At 34.4% G+C, this 20,593-nt stretch overlaps 1 long non-coding RNA gene across 1 annotated transcript in view; it reads left to right on the forward strand.

The window, feature by feature from the left end:
• Positions 1-1,112: 1,112 nt before the first annotated feature.
• LOC149136497 (uncharacterized) overlaps positions 1,113-20,593 on the forward strand; it is a 29,871-nt gene continuing 10,390 nt past the window's right edge. Inside the window, exon 1 of the long non-coding RNA XR_016241005.1 lies at positions 1,113-1,417. This is a non-coding gene — a long non-coding RNA (uncharacterized LOC149136497). The remainder of the gene's footprint in view (positions 1,418-20,593) is intronic.

Here is a 20,593-nt window from a genome sequence, read left to right on the forward strand (position 1 = left end):
GTCTGTGTGTGTAGTTGGTGCATGCGTGTGTGTGTGTGTGTGCGTGCGTGCTAATTTTCAATCAAAGTGTCAATCTTGCCATGAAAATTTGCTTGATATTCGACTAAAAGAATTTTAATAATCATGAATATGATTACTTTTATTAATAATAATAATGGTAATGTTGTTGTTTCACTCAGTGAGACAATTTTAAAGCCAATTAATCAACTGACAGCACCTCAGAAGGTTCTCCAGCAGCTCCCATAGATTCAAGAATATTAAAATGGTAATTAATGCCTTTTGGTCTTTGGTATTTGCTTTTCAAGAAAATTACAGTTCTCAACAAGTCAGACATAATTTTTATAAAAGATATTATCATCACATCATCACCACCACCACCACCACCATCATCAGCTTCATCATCATCATCAACAACAATATCTTTATTACTACCACTACTAGTACTACTACTAATACTTGCATCATTTTGTTCTTTTCTATTTTTAATATCATTCCTGTGTTGATTAATGTTATTTAATAAACTTGAAATTTCAAAAGAGCTAGGGAAAATGTTGCAATTACAAGCAGAGTGATTAAAAGAGAAACCCTCAACTGGGTTTTTTTTTTGTTGTTTGTTTTGGCCCTTTTACGTAAGAAATTCAGTTATGAAGGTGAAAGCTAGGTTGTAGGACCCTTAAGGAATGATGATGAAAATGATTAATGTCCCAAGATGAATAACGATAAAAACACTTATCCAGTGAATCACTCAGCCAACCAATCAGATTGCACTCAAGAGCTTTGCCTCTAGTGAATGCTACAACATGTAATCACCAGTGTTGTGTAGTCAAACTGATTCACAGGACATTCTTTTATATATTTCATGTGCTTTGGTTAATATGTCATGATGGTTTAGAGCAGTGATTCTCAAATGATATGTAGGAAATTTTTTAAACTTTAGAAAATCCATACTGGCACATGAATATCTTGAAAAAAATGTTATAATTTTGCTATACATAGCTTTCTCTCTCTTTACCCCTCTCTCACAACTATAAATCTGTTCCTTTCATCATACTTTACCCTCTCTCATTTCACACACACACTCTCTCTCCTCTCTTTCTTTCGCTTTCTCCTATTCTTTCAATTGTAGGAGCTCTTTCAGCTCTTTAGTCTTGCAAGCTGCAAGGCAACATCACAAGTGTTGTTACCACACAAAATAAGAGGACACCTTTTACACTCTGTAAAGTGGTTGGCATTAGGAAGAACATCCAACCATATAAAGTATGTCAAAACAGAGATCCCAAAGAACAACATGGTTTTTCAATACCTTGCATCCTGTCAAACTGTCCAACCCATGCTAGCATGAAAAGCAAATGTAAAATGATGGCGAGAAGGAGAATGAAAAAGAGGGAAGGAAAAGGAGAAGGATTAATTAAAGAATGTAAGCAATACTTTTCTATGTACTTTTCTAAATTTTTATATTTAAAGCAGTTTTTTTCTGGGGAATTTTATGTGAGTGATTATGTCATTCACTGCATGATATAATGTATAATTATGTGTGTGAACAATGACAAAAACTACCTGCAAATCTTTGTAATGCAATAATGAGGCATGGATGCACAGTGTAGAAAAACTGGTGAACTAGTGATTGATAATTTTGTAAATGACACCTTTGAGTAACTATCCATTAAGTCTAGGGATGAACATTAACAAAGAAGATACACTTTGCCCGTAATATTGTGAGTGAATGTAATATAACAAATGGACATAAGCAAAGACATGAAATTGGTTAATTATGTATAATAAACTTATGATATGGACGTCCTAAACAGAAAACAGGATATTTTGATAAATTAACAAATATACTAATGTTACAAACAACCATCAGTAGAGAATTATAACCACTGAACTAGCATTATTGATAAATTATTCACACATAGTAGAACCATTCATTATCAAACAAAATGCTTTTTAGAATTTAGATACATCTTTTTCGATTCTGATTCTGAGTTCAGATCCTGTTGGAGTCAGGTTTGCCTGGGATCAATAAAACAGAGTACCAGCCATGATTTGAGGTTGATTTGACATATCTTCCTCTCTGAAAATGTGGGCCTGGTTCCTAATCTAGAAATCAGTTAAACAGGGCTTCCATTGCTTCTGAAGATTAAATTATAAACATGTGTACAGGATGAAATATATTTTATTCACTAACAATAGCTACAGGGGACAAAACCATTTCAGAACAAACTGTGTGGCAGTATTTTGGGTAGAATATGAACTTCAGCTAAGGAATCAACCTCCTCCTGATTCTCTCATCTGCAACAGACGCATATTATAATGGAGATTTCTGTTTTTTTAACAAATAGAAGATTGATATTTCATGCCAACTTTAAAAAAACTAGGATCTCAAAACAGTGTAAAATGAACATTCCTGATATTTAAAATCAATAGATTTTGTTGAAAACAAAACATGCTTTGAAAAGATGTTTTAAAATATCATTAAAATTTTGTTTTTAATATTTTTTTATTTTGATAATTTGATAATTTTAAATAATTTTCATTTAATTATTTTACATTCTTTTTATTATTCTTTTTCATTTCCTTTTCATTTATATTGCTTTGTTTTGTTTTTTCCCATTGTGGGTAGCAACAATGGTAGAATACTAGACTGAATACATCTCCAAAACCTCAGTACTTACATCTAGCCCTCTGTGTTCTGGGATCAAATTCTACTGAGCTTCACCTTGCCTTTCAGTCTTCTTGAGTTGATAAATAAATACCACCAGCCACATGCTGAAATTGCCCTCATCCTTCCAAAAGTTGGACTCCTGCCTATGAATGAAATCATTTTTAATTCAGTTCTTTAATCCATTTTTTTGTTTTATCCATCGTGTTCTCATTTCCTTATTAATTAAATTTATTTTATCATCCAACCCATGCCAGCATGAAACATGGACATTAAATGATGATGATTTTACATAATTTTTCTTACATTTTTGTAGGAGTAGGGACAGTTTTCTATGCTTTCTTTATTAGCCATCTAATTCATGTTTTGTATGTATGTGCATGCATATATCACACACACATACATATAAATATAATAGAAGATACTTACTCAAGGTACTACACTATAGGATTGAACCTGAAATCATGTAGTTGCAAAACAAGCTTCCCAACCACACAAAAATGCCTGAAGTAATGAATATTTTAGTAAAGTAACTTTGTCGTTATTAAGCTGGTATGTGGACCATAAATTTACATGAAATTTTAATGAAATATTTTAACTTAGATTACCTTGAAGCAAGAAATTCACATCACAGAACCAAGGATGGTCTCAAGCAGTTTCGTATCAAAAGGGTTTCAAGCAATTTATCCAAAATATAGAGAGTTCATGTAACTATATTCATTTTATGTATGAATGAACATAGACTAGGCTGGATACAGCTGTTACTATACACACACACACACACACACACAAGCGGTTGCGTGTAATAATATTTCATGGCATCCTAAGTATTGATGGTGTACATCAAAATATATGTTAGTTTAAATTGTGATAGAAAAACAAGACCTCATTCAGAATATCACTTACCTCTGTCCTGGAGGATTCAGATCTATCTCAAGCTAAATCAAGATTATATATACATGTGGGTGGGTGGGTGTGGAGGGGGTGAGTTTGTCCCTGGGTAAATTGTTAGTTAGCAGAGCATGTCTGGTCTGTTTAGACATGTCCCATCCAATAAACCTGAAGTCAATTTATGAAGTTTATTGTATTTCCCTACAGATTTATAAAATCTACTACTACTACTACTACTACTACTACTACTACTACTACTACTACTACTACTACTACCATTATCATAACATTAATTACTTTTACTACTTCTATTATTAAAAGTAATGTTAAAAACAATAGTCATAACATTGAAGATGACTTGTTATAGATTCACTACAAAATATCACAATACATTACAAAATTATTTAGTAGTAGTAGTGGTGGTGGTGGTGGTGGTGGCCTCAACCATTTTCTAATCTTTTTTATTATACTTGGCTAATGTCTATCTTTCTCTCTCCCTTTCTCTCTCTCACTCTCTCTCTCTTTCTTGTATGCACACACTCACACACACACACACACACACACACACACACACACAAATGCAGACATAATTACATACATACACACACACATACATACATGCATGCATGCATACATACATACATACATACATACATATAAACACCCATAAACATATACACACACCAATAAATGGTGTACAAAAGATTTTATGCTTTGCTGTTTGATTTGTTATTTCTTCAAAGGAAACCTTTCAGAGTTTAAAATGAAAAGAAGTTATTTGTAACAGTCATCTCTTTAACACTGCATGGAATAAATAGCTTAAGTCGGATTAGACAAAGAGAAAAACAACAACAATAGATATATTGCTTTTTTTAATTCATATTTGAGGTATTACAGTCTTCTCAGTCTATGGTGCATAGCACAGATGGCCAGAATCCATAATACATCAGACTACAAGCCAAAGAGTCAATAGTTTATATGCTATCACCAACACTACTCAGTAAACAGAGCTATTATATATATATATATATATATCATTTAATTTAGTCAACTAGAACCGAAACTTGATGAAAATGAATTTCAGCAAATGCAGGCATCTTTGAATCATGTTGAATCATTATGGTTCAATGTGGTTCAAATAAATAAATTAATTAATTAATAAATTGATAAATAAGTAATTTATATATGTATGCATGTATATGTATGTAGATGAATAAAAAGATATATATATATATATATATATATATATATATATATATATAGATAGATAGATAGATAGATAGATAGATAGATAGATAGATAGATAGATAATAAACCATAAGTCAGAAAAAAAAGTAAGGGGATTTCAAACTCATCCTCAAATAAAGATGTTTTTGATGCAGTTGCCCCTTGTTACAATAAGACTCTTGCAGCCAGCAGGTTTAAGGACTTGTAGTGGTCTGAATGAAAGATGTGATATCAAGTCGATATAATGTAGCCCACTACTAAATGTAGCATGTAGATGTAATGCTTCAAGGTTCTTGCGTCGGAGTACCAGTAAATGTTGAAGAATCAACATGTTTCGTTGTTTGCCTGAAAGGTAGTTAAAGAGACAATAGCAATTCTAGTGATAGTGACAACAAGGATGGCTCGCTAGTTAGTAGTTGATAGTGTAGAAGTTGCTGTCAGTAGAGAGTGAAAGAGCAAAGAATGCATGGTGCTGACTAGAAAGAAAGAAAGGATAGAGGTGGCATTGTTTTTCTTGTGGCTGAGGTAAGTGCTGCTTTTGTTCATGGCTGACGCAAAAGAGCATGTTGCTCCTGGTCTAATTGATACAAAAGAGGAAGAGAAAGGAAATTTATCTCTGTTATATAGACTGGTCAGTAATGTAAATCAAACCCTAAACAGGTTCTCGGAAGTCAAGTGTTTCTTCATCAATCATCTAGTGTGGAGAAGCTTACTCAAGAAATGAAGAGGCATGCTGTTATTGTGGTTATAAAGGCTGAGCATAGCGATTTAGAAATACATCTACAAAGTTTGTAAGGAACTAGAAACTGAAGATGGAAATGTGTCACCAGTATCAAAGCATAAAAAGTATTCTAAACACTCTGAAATCATCAGAACACCTGAATTTATCCAGCAAGTTCAACAGACCATTGATTACAATCCCAGAAAGTCCATGGGGTTAATTGCAAAAGATTTCCATGTTTCAGAAGGACAGTTAGAAATGTTGTCCATGAAGACATCAGATACAAGTCTTATACGATGAGGAAAGGTCAATTTGTCAGAAAAAGTAAAAGAAAATCACTACATCAGATCTAAAAGGTTCTTAAACAAACTCAAAAATCCAGCAGAAGATTTGATTTGGTTTTTGTCAAACGAGAAAAACTTAAACAAAGATCAAAAAGTTAACAGAAGAAATGACAGATGGTTATGTGCCGACCATTCTGAAGTTCCAAGTGTTATGCATACAAAATTTCCTGCAACTGTCATGGTTTTAGGGGTTATCAACAATGAAGGACATGTGATGCCGCCTTACTTCTTTCCACAAAGCCTTAGAGTTAACTCTGCCACCTACACTCAGGTCCTGGAAATAATTATTAAGCTCTGGATAGACAGTGTATGCAATGGAAGGCCATTTGTGTTTCAGTAAGACACTGCACTATTACACATGGCTCTAGCAACACAGGAATGGATGGCTGAAAATTTTCCTCACATAACCCCTAACATTTAGCCTCCTAATTCCCCAGATCTCAATCCATTGGAGTATTACATGTGGAGAGAGATCAATGAACACACCCGTAAAACCAACGATTCTTTGAAAGCTGCCATAGTCAGAGTAATGTCCAAAATGAAACAGGATCACTTGATTTGAGTATGTAGATGATTCAGATCACATACAGAAGCAATTGTTGAAGCTGAAGGTGGCTTTATTGAATAACATAGAGAAGGTTTACTTTTATCCTCATAGCATTTTTTGATAAATAAAGTTATTATCTGTTATTATATATCTGTTTTTTTTTATAAACATAAACCTGTCCTCAAACATCTTACGCACTCTGTATACGTATACATGCAAAATGAGAGCCAGTAAAAAATGGAAGCTTTCAAATGATATTTATGCGTAAAAATTCATCATCTGAAAGTTTCCACCTTTTGCTCTCTCTGATTTTGCATGTATACATATTTTGTATTTGATGTATTTAATATATTTGATATATTTGATGCGTCTAATTTGTTTACCAACATAATTGCCTCAATACCTGCTCAATTTGATCCCTCTTATAACCTTTTTTTTACCATGTAAATAGACACCTTTAATTTTCAAAATCTTTTATTTAATGCACAAAGCGAACAATTGAAATGTAATCGATAGTTAGGACTACATACTTTAGTATTTAGTTGACATTCCCTTTGAAGATCACAGTATCCAAATATCAGGTTATCAATGTGAAATGATCAATGTTTTATGAAACTCCCTGTGAGTGCATCTTTAGCACTTTTCTGTGACTTTAATAAACAAAAACAAAAGTGTAAAACCACGTTTCTGCTTTCCCACCACCACCACCACCACCACTCCACATACATGGTCCCTCAGAAATAGTTGATTCATTTGTATTGATAGAAGTATGGTAGCAAAATCAGCTTATTTCAACAGAAATATAGCAAGAAAAGAGAGGCTGGTGCAGCACTTAAGATCCACCAAGGATAGGGAAGAAACACTATCACCATCAGATGGACAGCAAAACTCTGCTGGTTTTAAAGGGGCAGCAGTACCACCAGTAGTAAAGCATCACCAACAAAAAGGCAAGCCCACCACCAAGGTGGTAACACCTATCAATAAGTAGACACAATGAGAATATTTATACGACAATTAAAGGATCGATGATTAGTTGAATGTGTAAATATCAAATTTTCTTTTTGGAAATTCTACTGTTGTGGAAACTAGAATATCATAAGAGAGATAGAAGTGACATTTTAGAAATAGTATAGTTATTGTTTAGGGCAATATAGTGTTATGTTTAGCTTATGGTTTTGTTTAGTATAATATAATGTAACATTGTTTGGTGTAATATTTTGTAGTATTTAGTGTAATATACAGAAGAGTTGGAGTGTTGAAAAGGATTTGACTAGCTTGAGGTCTGTGTTGGTTCCCAATGTTTGCTTTGGAAAGGTTTCTTCAGCTGGATGCCCTCCTTAACACCAGCCACTTTACAACACAAATGCACATATATAGATATAAACATGCCAATGTCATTTTCCATAATGTCATAAACTGGTGACAGTCTCAGCCAGCTAACAGGCAAACCTAGATAATACATACATTACATCAAAAAGGAGTAAGTTGACAATTTAAATGCATGTGATGAAAGAGTTGTTACATATAGGTTATATGCATGTGTGTGTATAGATTTATGTATGTGAGTGTTTGTATGTAGATAGATGGATGGATGATAGATGGATGGATGGATGGATGGATGGATGGATGGGTGGATGGGTGGATGGATGGAAAAAGAGAAAAAGAGAGAGAGATTTGTATATGGATGTGTGCATGTGATATATGCATACTTTTCAACTTGTAAATGTTATAATAACTCGAATAATAGCACACAAGGATGCTGCTACAATGACAGATTATTAAAGTGGTGAGATGAATAGGAATGATACCTCAAAAAATCCTTGCGAATATATAGCTATGATGGCAAATTAAAGTATTATTGAGTGGATAGGGGAAGGTGAAAGGCAAATAAAAACAAGTGAAATAAAACAGTTAAAATAATAAAATAGAAAGACAGTGGATCAAACACAAAGTGGTAGAAGCTGAGTTGGAATATATATGCAAACAGATGCTTACATCCACACATAATTACATACACATGTATACACAAGCATCCGTATATACAAAGTAACATATAAACACTCACATGTTTTTCCTCACATCTTCATTTCAAAACATTAAAGCACCACCTGGATTTTATACATAGAAAAATATAGAGCAATATTAAATATAACATAGTAGTCTGTGAACTAAGCTGAAAAATTAAAATAAATTATTAAGTAACTCTTTTGTTTATACTTCATTTCCAGCAAACCAGCTTTGAACTAAAATGGGTATTTAAACAAAGCATCACAGCAAAGATTCTTGACCCTAAAAATTCTTATGGAAAAAATGTTTACAACAAAAATATTTACCTCAGAAATTATTATGGCAACAGTATTTACTACAAAAATATATATGACAAATATTTTTATAGCTAAAACGTTTACTGAAAGATATTTCTGCCACAAAAGTTAACCAGTTTTGATTCAAAAATACAAAAAGATTTAGATGCCAGTTTATGTGAACTGATACAATGTGGATCCAGTACAGCCTTGACTGTACTACAATAATATGATGATGGATTATTTCTAGGAAGGAAATAATTCCATTGTGAGAGGACTGGTTTATTGGTAATACTGTCATAATAAGGAAAAAGTATGTACACGATAATACACTTAACCTTAATGTTGAGATATGATAACTGAAGACAGGATTGTAGAGCAGAACCTATCACATCATCTTTTTTATAGTAGTGCAAGCAACCTGTTTCAGAGAGGTTACAGCTTGGTGGGTGGTCATGGCTCATGCAGTACTGTAATTACTTTCAAAGTGGGAGGGAAAAAATTGACCGTCTTCAGGATAAAGAAGGTAGAAATTGGATTGGACACACACACACACACACACACACACACACACACACACACACACACACACACACATCTCTTTTAAAACAATACTGAAACTAATAACATGAAAAGTTATGAGTATGTATTGTGTTCTACAGGATATTGGAAGGACAGAATATAATGGGTGGTGGATCGATAGGATGTAAACAGAAAGGCAAAATAAAGTAAGCACCTATTGGGATTTAAACATAGATTTGATAAAACAGCACCTGCTTCTGTAAGTTCAAGTTCCATCTGATACTTGCTTTTTTTTTCTTTTACTTTTATTATCTTCACTATCTCATCTCTATGTTTACATCCAATATATTTAAGGGTATATTTTTTCATAATAACATTGGTACAAAGTAACAGGTTTTTAGGAGATTAAATAACCAGTACAATTTCAAAGAGCAAATTGACAATGAAAGTCAAAGTCGACTTAGGCAAAATTTGAACTCAGAATGTAGAAAAAGGAAACTGAATTCTGTCAGACATTTAATCTGTCACTTTATCATTTCCTGTGTTATTCACTTCAGAAGCATGGGTGCAGGTATTGTAGTAGTGTTAAGATGTTTACTTCACATTTTATGGTTCGGGATACAATCCATTGTGAGGTGCCTTGGGCAAGTGTCTTCTAATATAACCTCAGGATGACCAAAGTCTTGAGTGAAATTACTCGATAGGAACTGTTTGGAAGATCATTAGAGGAATCATCTCTGATCCCTTGGGTGCTTTTAATGGAATTCTCTCTGCTGTATCATTTGATCACGATATTCAGTTTGGAGATAAGTTCCTCTATTTCTTTTACCACTTTAGGAAACTCTGACAAAATTAATGTAATTAATATAAAGAAAAATCAAATTTCTACAAATTTAGCACTATAATCATAGCTTAATAATGATAACGATGATGATGATGATAATAATAATAACAATAATAATAATAATAATAATAATAATAATAATCCTTTTGGGGGTCAATAAAATAAGTACCTGTTGAACACCAGGGTCAGTGTAACTGACTCATCCCCTCTCCCAAAATTGCTGCCCTTGTGGAAAAATTTGAAAGCATTATTATTATTATTATTATTATTATTATTATTATTATTATTATTATTATTATCATCATTGTTATCAGACGGGCAAAATGCTTAGCAGCATTTCATCCATCTTTATGTTCTGAGTTCAAATTCCTCTGAGGTCAACTTTGCCTTTCATCCTTTGAAGGTTGATGAAATAAGTACCAGTCAAACCCTGGGGTCAATGTGATCAACATATCCCCTTCCATAAACTTATTGGCCTTGTGCTGAAATTTGAAATCATCATCATCATTATTATTATTATTGTTTTATTTCTCAGAGAGCTCAGTCTTGTTTGCTCTGGTAGATTCTGTGAGAGCAGACAGCAGCCTGTTGTCAGAGGTCTCACGAGGTCTCTTTCCACACATTACAAGCTTTGATAATTGGTTGTTAGTTATCATGGAAGACATTCAGCATCCATGTATCAATCTCAAAATCATAGCTGTTCCTATCATTATTGTTAATATTATTATTATTTAAGGCAGCGAGCTGGCAGAATCATTAGCATGCCAGGCAAAATGTTTAGCAGCATTTCCTCTGTCCTTGTGTTCTGAATTCAAATTCTGCCAAGGTTGACTTTGCCTTTCATCCTTTCAGGGTTGATGAAATAAGTACCAGTTGAGTACAGGGGTCAATGTAATCGACTAGCCCCCTCACCCAAATTTCAGGCCTTGTGTCTATAGTAGAAAGATTATTATTATCATTACTATTCTGTAATTTTATTTTTATCTTTCGCTGTACTACCGAGTGCAGCTCTATGTACCTTGGGTTTGTGGTTTGTTTTGGTGTTGTTATTTTCACTGTATTGAAATTGCTTTACACAGGATGTGTGCAGTGCATAGAAGTACTATTTTCTGTATGTTATATATATATATTTGTATGTCCTGGTGTTTTGGTTATGTATTTGTCTGTATGTTTTTTAAATCATACCTAATGCAACTATTATTATAAGGATTGTTTCTGTTTCTATGCTCCATATTTGGATTATGTCTTATTCCAGATCTTTCAATTTTGTGAGATTCTCCGTTTCTTTTAGAGATAGATTGTCATCTGTTGGGATTGATACATCAATTTGAAGGCATTTTTTTCTTGATGATCTCTGACAACTATATCTGGTCTATTATCCATGATCTCACTATCTGTGTGTATTGGCGTATCTCAGAGTATGGTTGCTTTGTTGTTTTCTGAGACCTTTTCTGGGATATGCCTATACCATCTTTTCTCTGCTGTCATTCCATAGTGTTGGCATAGTTTCCAGTATATATAGGCCCTAACTCTGTCATGTCTGTGGATATATTCCTTCTTAACCAGGATTGGGCAGCCAGAGACAATGTGATTCATTGTTTCTCCCCTATCTCCACATATTCTGAAGTCACATATTGTATTTTCCTTTATTATGTGTTGCTGGTGGTTTCTGGTGAGGAGGCTTTGATCTTGTGCTGAAATTAAAATTCCTTCAGTCTCTGCTTTGAGTCCTGAGCTCAACCATTGTTATCATTTTACTTTGTCTATTTCTTTTCTCTTTAGCCTATTTCAGTGTTTGCTATGCAAGGCTTTTCTTGCCATCATTTTATCGTGGTATTTTGTTCCAGTTTCAGTTTGGATTTCAGTTGCTTTACAGTTTGTTTTTGTTTGCTTTTTTTCTTCATTGTTATCAGGTACTATGACCTCTTTCTTGTATTTTTTAGCTTCCTTAAAGACAAAAAACAGTTTTTAGTGTTACTCATGTTTTGTGACTGTACCAGTTTTCCTTGGTTCCAAGTTAGATATTTCTGTAATTCTACGGTGGTTATTTTATAGTAATTTTCTAGATGTATAAGACCTCTACCACCTTCAATTAATTGTACATATAACCTTTTGTCATATTTTGGGTGATGTATTCTAAATTCTGTCATTAGTTTTCTTGCTTTCCTGTCTAGTTTAGTTCGTTCCTTAAATATCTGATTAAAAATATTGTAACTAACTTATAACTGGGATAGCTAGAGTATTGATACCTATTATCTTGTCTTTCACATTGAACTCCGTTTTAAGTATTAATCTAACTCATTTATAGTATTCCTTATCTTCTCTTTCATTTGTGTGTTTTGTACTGTATCTAGTTCATTGATTCCTAAGTACTTGTGCCTGGGCTTGGTCTAATTTTCTTTTTTCATTTTCTTTATCTAGTATGATATAGTTACTCTTGACAAGTTTTCATCATTTGCAGCATACAGTTTTAGATCATCCATATAAAGAGATGATTGATTATCTTACCGTAGCATCCACATCCAGTTCTATCTGGCATGACAGTTAAAAGCATCAGTGCCAGGTAGAAAAGGAATGGTGAGAGCAAGTTTCTTTGAAATATTCCTCTTCTAATGAGGATGGCTTTAGTTTTTATGATTCTCTCTTTTGTCTGGAGCTCCAGCACTGTTTGCCATTTATTCATGGCATATTTTATATATTCTATTATTGTTGTTGCTACCTTGTTCATGGCTGGTGTTTCCAGGATCAATGTGTGGGGAATATTGTCAATCGCCCTTCAATAATCAATCCAAGGCATGCTTAGACCCTTTTTTTTTTTCTGCCTTCAGTTATGGTTTTATTGATCAATAACTGATCTTTACAGTCATATGAGATTTTGCAGCATCCATTCTATCCTTCTGGAAACAAGTTGTTTTCTTCTAGATGTCTGGCCATTCTCTGCAATGTTATTGCAGTTAAGACTTTGTAAGTTGTAAGGAGACATGTTATGAGTTTGTAGATTTGGGAATTAGGATGGTTTTTCCTTCTGTGAGCCATTCAGATGTTGTCTCTGGCTCTGCTAGCATCTCATTGAATTTCTCACCCAATATCTTAAGTATCCCTGTTAAATATTTTGGCTAGAAATAGAGAATCTTGTTGTACCTGGGTGCCTTTCAGTTGCTTAGTTTTTCCAGTGCTGGGGTGACCTCTTCTGTTGTTATAGGTGACCAGAGTTGTTCAGGTGGTCTTTGTTGTTATATTAGATCTTTTCTGAGGTTGTTCCTTCGTCAACCATATTCTTTCCAAAGTTCTTCCACTTCTGCTTTTGGTGCTGCTGTATTTTATTTTTACCAAGTTTTTGATAGAATTGTTTTGGATTGCAGTTGAACTGTTTATTTTATTCAAAGAAGCATTGATGTTTCTCATACCAATGGATTCTTTGCGCTTTGGCAAAGACATCTTGCTTTAGCCATTCTTTTACCTTGCTTTGTTATTTTGTATTTCTGTAGTATTTTTCTTTCTTATTGTTTAGTAGTGTTGTTTACCTATTAATTTCATTAAGGATTGACTGATTCTTTCTTTTATTTTATTTTTTTTTTTTAATATTATTTTTCCATAATGTTTGTTTAGGTTGTGATACTCCTGTTTGGATGGATTTACAGGAGTATCCAATTTCTTTTGTGGCCACAGAGGCTGCTACATATATTATTTCATTTATTCTGGTCATATTGACATTTGTTTCTTTTGCAATTAGTTCTGTGACAACCAGATTTATATTTTTTAGTAATGTTGCTATCTTATTATCAGCTTTAACAGACAGTCAGTGGTCCATACTGAGTTCTGTAACTTTTAATTCCTTGATTATACTCATTATTATTATTATTATTATTATTTGAAAAATAATATTAGTGGTGGAAGCAGTAATTATACTGAATGGCAATCTTATGTCCTACTAAATGTGAATATATTATTACAACACTGAATACTGCAGTATTCATCATCATCATCATCATCATCGTTTAACGTCCGCTTTCCATGCTAGCATGGGTTGGACGATTTGACTGAGGACTGGTGAAACCGGATGGCAACACCAGGCTCCAGTCTGATTTGGCAGAGTTTCTACAGCTGGATGCCCTTCCTAACGCCAACCACTCAGAGAGTGTAGTGGGTGCTTTTACGTGTCACCCGCACGAAAACGGCCACGCTCGAAATGGTGTCTTTTATGTGCCACCCGCACAAGCCAGTCCAGGGGCGCTGGCAACGATCTCGCTCGAAAATCCTACAGGAGCCAGTCAGGCGGTACTGGCAACGGCCACGCTCAAAATGGTGCATCTCATGTGCCACCCGCACAAGAACCAGTCCAGGGGCACTGGCAACGATCTTACTTGGCTTGCCGGGTCTTTTCACGCACAGCACATTTCCAAAGGTCTCGGTCAGTAGTCATCGCCTCGGTGAGGCCCAATGTACGAAGGTCTTGCCTCACCACCTCAGCCCAGGTCTTCCTGGGCCTACCTCTTCCACGGGTTCCCTCAACTGTTAGGGTGTGGCACTTTTTCACGCAGCTATCCTCCTCCATTCTCACCACATGTCCATACCAGCGCAATCGTCTCTCTTGCACGCCACAACTGATGCTTCTAATGTTCAGCTTTTCTCTCAAGATACTTACACTCTGACGGGTATTCACATTGACATTACACATCCAACGGAGCATACTGGCTTCATTCCTTGCGAGCTTACGTATGTCCTCAGCAGTTACAGCCCATGTTTCACTGCCATGTAGCATGGTTGTTTGTACGCATGCGTCATACAGTCTGCCTTTTACTCTGAGTGAGAGTCCCTTTGTCGCCAGCAGGGGTAAGAGCTCTCTAAACTTTGCCCAGGCTATTCTTATTCTAGCAGCTACACTTTCAGCGCACCCACCCCCACTACTAACTTGGTCGCCCAGATAGCGGAAGCTATCGACTACCTCTAGTTTTTCACCCTGGAATGAGATAGAAGTTGTTTCCTGTTTGTTTACAGTCTTTATTGCACCTGAACATCTGCCACAAACAAAAACTAACTTGCTTGTTAACCTGCCTTTGATGTTGTTGCACCTCTTATGTGTCCATAGCTTGCACCGAAATCCTTTCATATAGACATATGGTTCTAAGAGCACAGACATATGTCATAGCTGATGAGAACCATCTGGTATGGAGACTAGAACTGTCAGATCACATGATTTCAGCGTACTACATTTTTCTTAGTGGCAGGCATCCAGTCCCACAAACCAGCCAAATCTCATTGCCAAAGATATATATAGAATAACAATAACTTTTCAGTCACTGATGCTGAAATAGCCAGCAGGCTTATTAAAAATAAAATATTAAGAATGGAAGCAATATTAATACTAAATAGCAATCTTCATATCCTACTAAATGTGGATGTGTTATTAGAACTCTAAATGCAAGCCTGCTGTGACTGAAAAAGTTACTGTTATTTTATTTACCATTGGCAGTGTTATTTTGCTGCTGTGTGGAACCAGACTCCTGCTACTGAGAATGCACAGTACCCTGAAATCATGCGATCAGGCAGTTCTGACATCCATACCAGACAACTCTTGTATGCTATGATAAATATGTGATCTTAGTATTGTAAATCTATATGAGAAAATCTCATAAGGAAAATACTGCAGTATTCAGCATTCTAATAACACATCCATATTTAGTAGAATAATTAGTTAATTTATTATTGCATTGTAACAAACAGCTAAGCTCTTGTATGCTGCTTGCTACAATACATTCATCCTAAAATGTAGTTTCTCTGTATCTAGTCAAATAAGGAAACTGTTGTTATCACCATCATCGACAATGTCAGAGACAGCAGTGGAAGCATCAGCAGGAGCATCAGTGATGGCTGTCATCCACTTACCTTACTGGCATTGGTTGAATGGGTCAACACAGTTGCAGCCAATTTTTATTTGGCATTCATTATTGCACTCCTAAGCTCAGTTCTCTGAATGTGCTTCACCTGAACATTCCATATTGATAGAGTTTCTAAGGTCGAATGAATATAAAGGAAAGTTTTTTTTTTAACAGTCATAGTTTAAAAATTGATTTAAAAACTCAGATATACATGTTTACATGTGTGTATGCGTGTATGTTTGTTGGTTTTATTAAAGAATAGCTCTAATTCTAGCAACTATCACTTAATGCAAAGTCATTGCTAAACTGGTTTTTCACCATTATCACAACTCTGTCTAATTTCAAATATGAAACAAATTCTTCCTTTTATTTCTTCTTTTTCTTTTTTCTTTCATATACTTCAATTAACATAACATTTCATTAACCAAGTGCCTCACCAAAATAATTAATCTTTTCTTTATTTCATGACTAAAGTAAATATGTCTTTTTGTGTGTGTGTGTGTGCTTATATTTTCAATTCACTTTATGCCAATGCAAACTCTCTACTGCTGAACCAATTCTAGTGAAAATGTTTATGTTGGGTAAAAGCATCTGACATTAATAAAATAGAGAAATAAGTGTGTATCATGGCAAGTTCTAATTTCAACAGTATCTTTCAGTATAAATGTTTCTGAATGTCACTTCCTCTCAAGAGACATCTTTTATAAAGCAAGGTATGTTATTTATGTATATGTAACATACCCAGCCGTCTTGTGAATGTCATTTTAAATTAAAACCCAAATTGGCAAGCTAATGGAACACCTTATACACACACAATAGTATTACAATTGTAAGCCTTCTTAGACTCTCTATAGATCCTAAATTACTCTTTGATTTACATAGACACTTTATAAACATCCTCTTACATACAGATTGGTTTCAAGTCTAACTTAGTTTTTGTAGATTTGGGTCACTGAAAGTCTTTGTTCTTTTCTAATGAGATTCACCACTTATTGCAGAATTTCGTTTAGATAAGTGAAATTTGTGTACTTCATACTTTCAGCTAATAAAACATTTCATCAGTTTATATAGTTTTTCCTCACTAATTACAAACCTTATTGATGACTGGACTAGTTCGTTTTGCACTAATAGGTATCTAGACTGTCTTTAAATCAGAGACTTAACACAGTATCACAAAGAAAACTGAAGCTGTAGACCCTTCAGTTGTCAAACCACTGCCTTAATGAGTCAGCTAGTTGGTGATGGTGGTGATTTCTATAACTCATAAGACCATGAGAGCATCCTGAATCTTCATGTAGAATATCTTGGGAAAGTTACCTTAGCAGAGTGTCTTTCTTCAAGCTATACTCATAGAAGTTGCATTCAGTACTGAAAGTAACAAATAACCTGCCAATTTTATTCTTGCTTCTTCCAGCTGTGCTCATTAAATAGATAAGGTGGTTGAGTGACAGAGTCATTAGTGTTGGATAAAATAATTTGTGATACTTGTTCCAGCACTCTGAGCTCTAATTCCAAATGCCAGTGCAGTCAAATATTCCTCATATCTTTTTGAGGCCAATAAATAAAATACCATTCAAGTATTAAGGTCTATTTTTCTTTCTCTCTCTCCCTCTTCCTCTCACACACATACTTTCTCTTTTGAAAATATTACATGTGTTCAGAGCCAGAAAAGGTTGCACTCTACTAGGTTTAAAGTTAAAACACACTGAATGTCACATCAGCACCTTTGCATCTCCATCAGGCACTAAGAACCCTACCCACCCACTTTAAAGTGATCCCAAGTGTAGATACTGTTCACTTATTATCAGTATCTAGAGTAGATATAACATTCAAGAGTTAGAAATCTTGAACATGAGCATTGCACAACATTTGTTATGTGCTAAAAAATCATTTAGTCTTTAATTAATACCCCAATATTCTATTAATTCAAAGTGTGGCAAGAGATAAAAATGAGCCACAAAACACATTGAAACACTTCTGAAGATTTTTATCATTTTGTTATGTAGTAAGAGCAAGAGATGCTTGCTAAACCCCATCTCTCTTCAAACCATATTTACAGGTAGATTTTAAGTCATCCCCTTAATAAAAAAAAATTCTCATTATTATTACAGTGTTACTGTTACTGCTTGCATCAATGTTACACCTTACTACAGTAGAATCTCAGTTTACAAATTCAACTCATTCCTGAAGGCTGTTCATCTCTTGAAATGTTTGTAAACCAAAATTATTTTTCTGATTGGAAATTCAAGAGAAGGCATGGTGAATTTGAGCAGGGATGTATACTGAGCAAAAGCTAGACAGCAACTGATGCTCCCCTGCTGATACTCCCAGCTTGTACCTCAACCGTTGTTGCCAGCTGGCATGTTCATTACTTGGAACTCCGTTCATCACCCGAGACATTTTATGTTCGAAAAATTGTTCATAAACCAATTTGTTCAAGATGAGAGATGTTCATAAACCAAAGTTCCACTGTATTTTGTGGATTGGGGTATTTAAGAGTTAAATGTCTTGGCCATTGACATTGTGCTGTATCAGTAACAGATTATGAATCTCTCGCCTTTTACCCAGTAGCTAGCAGTTCAACACCCAATCAAATCAACCATCTTTGCCCACCAGTTAGTTGGATATATCCATTATGATAATAATGTAAAGTTTAGTTTCAATCACAAAATGAGTTCAGGCTTCATAAGAAGTTTATCTATTAATAACTTTTCATGTTGGGATCACATAAAAATTTCATATAGTAGTGCTTGGAGGTGAACTAGCCTGCTACAGAGTCAGGGAATGTAAGGGGAGGACTATCCACACATAACTATTTATGTATATGCAGAGAGAGAGAGAGAGAGAGAGAGAGAGATGGATGGATAGAGTGAGAGGGGCTGACAGATACACAGATAGAAAGAAAATACGTGGAGGAGGCTATAAGTGTAAATATGTGTTTATATAGGTATTTATACATATGTGTATGTAAACACACACACTCATACACAAACACATACACACACTCTCTTTCTCCCTCTCTCTTTCATTCTCTCTCTCTCACACACACATGTAAGCATCACACACAAATACATATATGGGGAATGTATGGTTGAGAGATAGATTAATATACTCAGTCCCCCAAAAGTTTAGCTATTTATCCTGAAAAAGTATTTAGGACAATAACTATAACATTAAAAAACTAACAGTCCCATAAAAACCTAAAGCTACATTTATTACTTAGGTTCAAAAATACACGTTGGAACTTGTATGTAAAATATTCAAATAAGATTAAAAATCAATGTCAATGTGAAGTCATTATAACATTTTTTTTACTATATCAGCAGAATTGCTATTGTTGAAATAAGCTGGAATGGGATGTGAAACTATTGTTGTTAAACCCAGTGCAAGAATTCTGGTTACTTTAGCTTCCTTCCACCTTACTCACAGAAAAGACAGATGTCTGGGATATGGGGCATAACTCTTGCTTGCCTTAGTTTGCCAACAAGTTATATTTCATTCCTACAACTGAAGTGTTACCAGTTGGAATAACAAATAACAATAAAACAACGGCTTCATCATCACCATATCTATTTCTTTTCATGATGGTATTAAGATAAACTATACCTTAATACCATCCTCCATTTTTTTCTTTCGTGAGTCGAAATTAAACCGTCTCAAACTTCACTTTGCATGTCTTGATTTTTCTCGGCCATCGGTATCTTACAATGTCAATATTCAAAAACATTTTTAACTAAATGGACGTTACATATTTACATTAACTGTTCATGCCAGCAAAGATGTCTCCCATACAGACATTGTCTATTATTTTTAAGGTCATGTCATATTGTTGAATTCTTTGTTCTCTATCGTTTATGTAAGTTAACGTAAATTCAGCTATGATTATAACAGTTCCGATTTTTTTTAGATAACAAATTTTTAGGGAACATCTTCCGGGATGAAATCATTGTACTTGACCGGATTTATTTACTTAAGGACAAAAGTAACAAAATTTGAACTTATACAATTAAATTAGCAAATGCCCATATGACAGTTTTTATTGCATATTAACCAATAATAAATACACAAAAGAATGACTAGTGGGAGATAATTCATATGAATACGTGCAGAAATATGTAGTCGTGGCATCACTTAATCTATTTAACCAGGATGTTCATAATTTCAAGTAGGTCATGATTTTAAAAGAAAACTGATCAAAGAGGATCAGAAAAGAAATAGTTTTCATATTTCCTCCTCACCTATTATTTATATTCATAGTATATAGCTTTTCTTTTTATTCACGTTTTCTTTAAAATTTCTGCTTCTAATTTGGCTTTGAAATTGATGTTTACACAGTTGTAAATCATGTGATAACTCTGCTCTTTATTAGCAATGAGTGATACCTAATCATTGTACCAGTCGAACTTATTTAATTAAAATTGTCGAACTTATTTAATTAAAATACAAATCCTGAAATAGTCCAACAATGCAGCACCAAGTGCTCCAATTGGTTGCACACCACATGGTTCAACAGAACCTATTGAAGCAAGCCAGCACACCTACAGCATTACCACAGGCAATGGCAAGGCTAAGGTGTTGGAAAAGCCAAGCACCCTCACAGGCATCACCTGACACCTTGCCAACAATAACAAGAACTTTGCAGTTAGTGGCCTA

Source organism: Octopus bimaculoides, chromosome 3, assembly GCF_046866305.1.
Source record: "Octopus bimaculoides isolate indiv1 chromosome 3, ASM4686630v1, whole genome shotgun sequence".
Classification (NCBI taxonomy): domain Eukaryota; kingdom Metazoa; phylum Mollusca; class Cephalopoda; order Octopoda; family Octopodidae; genus Octopus; species Octopus bimaculoides.